Here is a 6,152-nt window from a genome sequence, read left to right on the forward strand (position 1 = left end):
CTCTGTCTCTCTGCCTCTCTGCCTCTGTCTCTCTGCCTCTCTTCCTCTCTGCCTCTCTGCCTCTCTGCCTCTCTGCCTCTCTGCCTCTCTGCCTCTGCCTAAGCCTCTCTGCCTCTCTGTCTCTCTGCCTCTCTGCCTCTGTCTCTCTGCCTCTTCCCCTGCATCTGGCTATGCTTCTCTGCCTCTGCCTCTCTGCCTCTCTGCCTCTCTGCCTCTCTCTCTGCCTCTCTGCCTCTCTGCCTCTCTGCCTCTCTGCCTCTCTGCCTCTCTGCCTCTCTGCCTCTCTGCCTCTCTGCCTCTCTGCCTCTCTGCCTCTCTGCCTCTCTGCCTCTCTGCCTCTCTGCCTCTCTGCCTCTCTGCCTCTCTGCCTCTCTGCCTCTGCCTCTCTGCCTCTCTGCCTCTCTGCCTCTCTGCCTCTCTGCCTCTCTGCCTCTCTGCCCCTCTGCCCTCTCTGCCCCTCTGCCCCTCTGCCCCTCTGCCCCTCTGCCCCTCTGCCCTCTGCCCCTCTGCCCCTCTGCCCCTCTGCCCCTCTGCCCCTCTGCCCCTCTGCCCCTCTGCCCCTCTGCCCCCTCTGCCCCTCTGCCCTCTGCCCCTCTGCCCCTTGCCCCTCTGCCACCCTCTGCCCCCTCTGCCCCTCTGCCCCCTCTGCCCCTTGCCCCTCTGCCCCTCTGCCCCTCTGCCCCTCTGCCCCTCTGCCCCCTCTGCCCCTCTGCCCCTCTGCCCCTCTGCCCCTCTGCCCCTCTGCCCCTCTGCCCCTCTGCCCCTCTGCCCCTCTGCGCCTCTGCCCTCTCTGCCTCTCTCTCTGCCTCTCTGCCCCTCTGCCTCTCTGCCTCTCTGCCTCTCTGCCTCTCTGCCTCTCTGCCTCTCTGCCTCCCTGCCTCTCTGCCTCCCTGCCTCCTGCCTCCCTGCCTCCCTGCCTCCCTGCCTCCCTGCCTCTCTGCCTCGCTGCCTCCTCTGCTTCTTTCTTTTCTGACTCTGTCTCTACCTTCTCTTTCTCTTTCTCTGCCTTTGTCTCCTCTGCCTATGCTTCCTGTGCCTTTTCCTTCTTTGCCTGAGCTCCTGCCTTTTATGCTTCTTCCTCTTCTACCTCTTCTTTTTGTGCATCTGAGTCTGGCTTTTGTCCTTGCCCTCTTTCTCTTTCTCTGCCACCTCCCCATCTGCCTTTGTGTCCTTGGCCTTTGTGTTTTCTGCCTCTCCCTCTTCTGGTTTATGTTTTCCACCTATGCCTCCTTCAGTGCCTAATTCCACAAAGACAGCTGGACCCCAAAGGAGTTCAGAGATTCAGTTTTTTAATCTAAAAATAGAAACATTAGGGCTTTCATATTGTCTAGCTTCCACATCTGTCCCGCACCCACTCTTCTTCTTTGCTACCTGAGTATTAAGGTGTACGGACTTTGCCACCAGGCTTCTATGTCTGGCCTCAGGAGTTCATGTGGCTGATCAAGTATGTCGAATTTTCGTCAACATGAAAATTTGGAAATGCTCCACACCAGAAGAAATCAAGAAAAGAAAATGTGCAGACAAAAAGTGCATAGTAGTTGATGAATGTGAAGAGATCTTGGTTGGAGATGTTGGTGTTACTATAACTGATCCTTTCAAGCATTTCATGGGAATGCTTCCAGAAAGATTAATGCTATGCTTTGTATTATGCCAGCTTTGAGCTTTGAAACCAAGGAGTCCAGAAAAGAAGAGCTAATGTTGTTCTTGTGGGTACCAGCATCTCTGAAAAATAAAATGATGTATGCAAGCTCAAAGGATGCCATCAAGAAGAAATTTTCAGGTATAAAGTATTAATATCAAGCAAATGGGCCAGAAGACCTCAGTCAGACTAGTATTGCTGAAAAGCTAGGTGGCTCCTTAATTGAAGCTTTTGAAGGATGTCCTGTGTAGATCACCAGTTAGTGCTTGAGTTGGAAGCTTCTGTATTTAGCATTATCCTTTCACTGTATAAGTAAAGCAAAATATATTAGGCCAGGATCTCACTGAGGAATTTGTCTTCTATCTTTGAGAGTAACTAAAAATTTTATAGTGTCTGCAAATACTACCCTACATAAATCTAGCCTTTAAAGTTTCATTTGTGTGGAATTAAATTTTTATTGGCCAAATGCCGATTTATTTATATAAATACAAGGCTGAGGATGTAGAATGAAACATCAAGGAAATGTGAATCCTTTGCAACATAGAAACCAGGACTTCTTCTGAGCCTTCAGTAATAATTGGGGAAAAGATAATCATTCATTCACTTGCTAACTAAACACAAAATGACATTTGTGCCAAGTGGATAGCTAGTCTCTTTGAAAAGTTTGAAAATTTTTCTTGTCAAAATTGTCTTGCTAAATCACCTAGAATAGGATTGATTTTCTAGGGAGGCCTTGAATTGGGGAGTCTTCCTGCCTCAGTCTCCTCAGTAGCTTTCTGTATTACAATTATATTATTAAGATTTGAGGGGTTTTTTTGTATTCTGGGTTTTCCCTGTATGAATGCCAGTGCACCACATGACTGCAGTGCACAGGGAGGCATCAGACCTCATAGAATTGGAGTGGTGAGCCAGTGGTGAGCAATTATGTGAATAATAGGAACTGAATTCAGGTCCTCTGCAAGAGCAACTAGTAGTCTTACCTGCTGATGCATCTCTTCAGCCTCACAATTTTACTGTAGAAAAATAATAACTGTATAAAATATATTACTTTTAGTCATGGATGTTCTGCTTTGTCATACCTGAAAGAAATTTTTCCCATAGACCAGAGGGTGTTTATTTTTACCAACTGCATGCCTTGTGACTTGAGTATATTCCCTTAAATACCACCTGTTATGCTGTAAACATTGACAAGAAGGTGGTTCAAAATGTAGCTGTGACTTCCCCTGTACATAATGAAATCTATTAGAGACTAAGCCAGATAACAGCAGAATGAAGCCCCCAAACAAGCTCATACATGTATTCAGATGTCATCAAATACACAGGTAAGTGTTGGCTGCTGTAAGCATAAAAGTACATGTTAACAAGCAATATCTGGCAAACTAGCCCACCCTCACTTAGAAGACAACCAACATTTGCTTCAGGCACTTTTCCCCCTTTCAGGAAATCATGATGTCCAGACAGTCTTTCAGCTTTCCCTCAGTGACTTTTTTAGATGTGCTTGGCTGCTCAGGTTCCAACATTCGCTCTGGTCACAGATGGTTTTTCAGGAACTGGTCCTCTGGGCTACCTGCCAATCTTTTTCTGGTTCCTGTCCTCAGATGTCTGGTCTGAAGACATACTGTCTCCTCTTTTACAGGTGCATCTATTTTTTTTCCCAAGACAGGGTTTCTCTGTGTAGCCCTGGCTGTCCTGGAACTCACTCTGTAGACCAGGCTTGCCTCGAACTCAGAAATCCGCCTGCCTCTACCTCCCAAATGCCAGGATTAAAGGCGTGCGCCACCACTGCCCAGTTTACAGGTGCATCTAAATGCAGCAATAATATAGTTCTTCCAGATGGTCTGCCACGCTGACTGTAGTGGGGAAGATGGTTTCTGCAAACTCTTAAACTGTCTCTGCCAAGAGACCTGGGACAACCACCAGCAGCGAATCTGAGCTCGGAGATGGGCCCCTTAACTGCAAGTCCAGCTCCTTTCCATTATTGTTTATCTTTGGTTTCACCTGTGGAAGCTCTAAAATTCTAAAGGTCTAGATCAACTCTGAAGCAACATCAAGCTAGACTACAAGAGGCAGCTGGTGAAGGGCTTGAACCAGTGACTCATTGTTCACATAGAGTGCTGAATTCTGTTTGGACCTGGAATTCCATCATCCCATTCTTTCTCCTCAGGCAATCTCAACTGTGAAGAAGAGTCCCCTGCAGAGCTCAGGAGAATAGTGAAGAAGTCTGACCCCGCTGAGATTCTCCACTTTGACCATTGACCTCTTTTTCACTATCTTCATATCTATCCCAGTTGGAGACAATCTTTCTTCTAGAAAAATTTCCTTTCTCTTCTCCATAGGTGTCTAAATCACTGTCATCTTCCACCTGCATGCTGGCTCCTCCGCCCCCCACCCCCCCTCACAGCAGGGGAAAACCCTGGCCTCTATCCCAGCATCCTCCTCTGACCAGCGCTGTCTCGGACCAGGCCGGCTCTCGGTCCCCTCCAGGCTGCTCCCAGCCTCGCTGGCTGGCGCTGGTGCAGCGAGCCCCAAGCTCAGCCTCCATGAGGCCGCCGAGCACATGAGCTGCTGCAGAGAGTGCAGGCCCCACCAGAGAAAATTTTTGAAAAGAGAATTTAATGAAGATGTATTGGCAATAGAACATTACTATAGTGTGTGCAGAAACGGCAAGCAATAATGGTAAGAAGAAAAACAGCATAAAACCTAACTGGCAAAAATATGACATTAAAGATCTGTAGAAACTACTACTATGTCAGTAAATCCTTTTAATTCGAGTACGAGAGCCTGTATGATGACCTATTCCAATTCTTAGCAGATGTCTTTATGAGCATAATTCAGAAGAGGAGGCAGGTTAATCCTTGACACTTGATGACCAGTCTTCCAGGGTTAGTTGCCATGCCAGAAGTCCAATGAAAGATTCTTTCTCAAAAAACATGCTAGATATCTCCTAAGGGAATAATACCAGAGGTTGATTTCTGGTCCCCATATTATGTACACACAGTGTACACACATGCATCTTTATAAACTGAATATATCAAATATCCATACATACATAAAAGATATTTACTACTGAAAATGGTAGTTAGGAACCAAAATACAATTACGTTTATAATAGACAGAAACTCACAAAAAAGCCCCACAAAACACAAAAATGGTACATAAAAATATACAAGCAAAAGACATTAAGACAAAAATCTTCAAAGAAAAACAATATGAAACAAAAAGTATGCAAAAACTCCAGAATTCATTTTGTGTTGGCAAACGACTCCTTCAAGGGTCTAATCCTGAAGTATGATTAATATACCAGTGAGACTCAATTATAGAAAATTATTTTTTCTTTGCAAGCATGTATTAAATTAAAGGGTGAGTGTAAGTCTGTGTCTACGTCTCCTTCAGTGCGTAGAAGAACCTGTCCCTGCTATCTGGCTGAATTGAACCTATGTAGGCATACAGATAATATTTTAAATAGGAAAAAATAGTATCTCATTGTAATGTATTCGGGGGTTAAAGAAATCTTTTTTAAAAACCCAAATATAGGCTTTTAAAAATAATATTCAGGAAAATTGTTTCAATTTTTTATTAATTTTGAAAATTTATATCTAATTAATACTAAGATTTACTAAATGAAGAAAATTGATGATTTAAAAACCCAAATTAGGAAAACAGAGCAAGAGTGTGTGTGTGTGTGTGTGTGTGTGTGTGGTGTGTATTTTTCATGTGTGGTAGATATGTTCATACAAACACTTCTCACCTTATTTTTCAGTAGACTCTCATTAAACCTACAGATTACCGATTCGGGACAGAGTGACGGTTAACAAGCCCTGGGATTCCTCCTCTTAACACATAACTAACAATGGCTTTTTAGGTGTGAGTGGGGATCTGAATCAATGTCTGACTTTATAGAGTAATCGTTATCCAATGGAGCTTTATCCAGGACCTTCTGGTTCCCACAACCATCAGCTTTCACTTGTAGTTTAAATTTTTTAAGTAGTTTTATCTCAGTTTATTTTTTAGTATTTTGTATGAGTCATCCCAGTTGTTTGTCCCCTTTACGATATTGAAAAACCCAATTCTATACAATATGAGGCCAGTATTTTATCAATACTTTGGACGGAGGATAAATAGTAGAAATTTTCATAAATTGTTTAATAAGCTAGAGAATAAAGGGAATTGGGGAAGCATGCAAATATGAACATAGGTGGTGTTTTAAATTTTTTAAAACAGACAACAGTGATGTGCTATACTATCGCAAAGTCTTGGGCTCAGAGCCGCGGTGGAAAACTGGCAAGTGCATCTCAGGCCTATCTGGGGTAATGGACTGCAATATGAGGCCTCTGAAGTAGCTGACCCTAACAACTCACTCATTCCACCAATTTTGTACCTTTAATTAAATATTTTTATCTGCTATGTTTCTACTTATTAATATTGTCTCCATCCATTTCTGACTCTTGAAGTCCATCATACACTATGCCACCCTCAAGCAGGCCAGTCTCTTGGTTCAATCCTCCGCATCGTC

At 44.2% G+C, this 6,152-nt stretch overlaps 2 pseudogenes; one reads left to right on the plus strand and one right to left on the minus strand.

The window, feature by feature from the left end:
- Positions 1-1,450: 1,450 nt before the first annotated feature.
- LOC117701513 (destrin pseudogene) lies at positions 1,451-1,890 on the plus strand (annotated as a pseudogene).
- A 1,049-nt stretch (positions 1,891-2,939) lies between these two features.
- On the minus strand, positions 2,940-4,181 carry LOC117701512 (cell death regulator Aven pseudogene; annotated as a pseudogene).
- Between the last annotated feature and the right edge of the window lie 1,971 nt (positions 4,182-6,152).

Source organism: Arvicanthis niloticus, unplaced genomic scaffold, assembly GCF_011762505.2.
Source record: "Arvicanthis niloticus isolate mArvNil1 unplaced genomic scaffold, mArvNil1.pat.X pat_scaffold_1231_arrow_ctg1, whole genome shotgun sequence".
NCBI classification, from domain to species: domain Eukaryota; kingdom Metazoa; phylum Chordata; class Mammalia; order Rodentia; family Muridae; genus Arvicanthis; species Arvicanthis niloticus.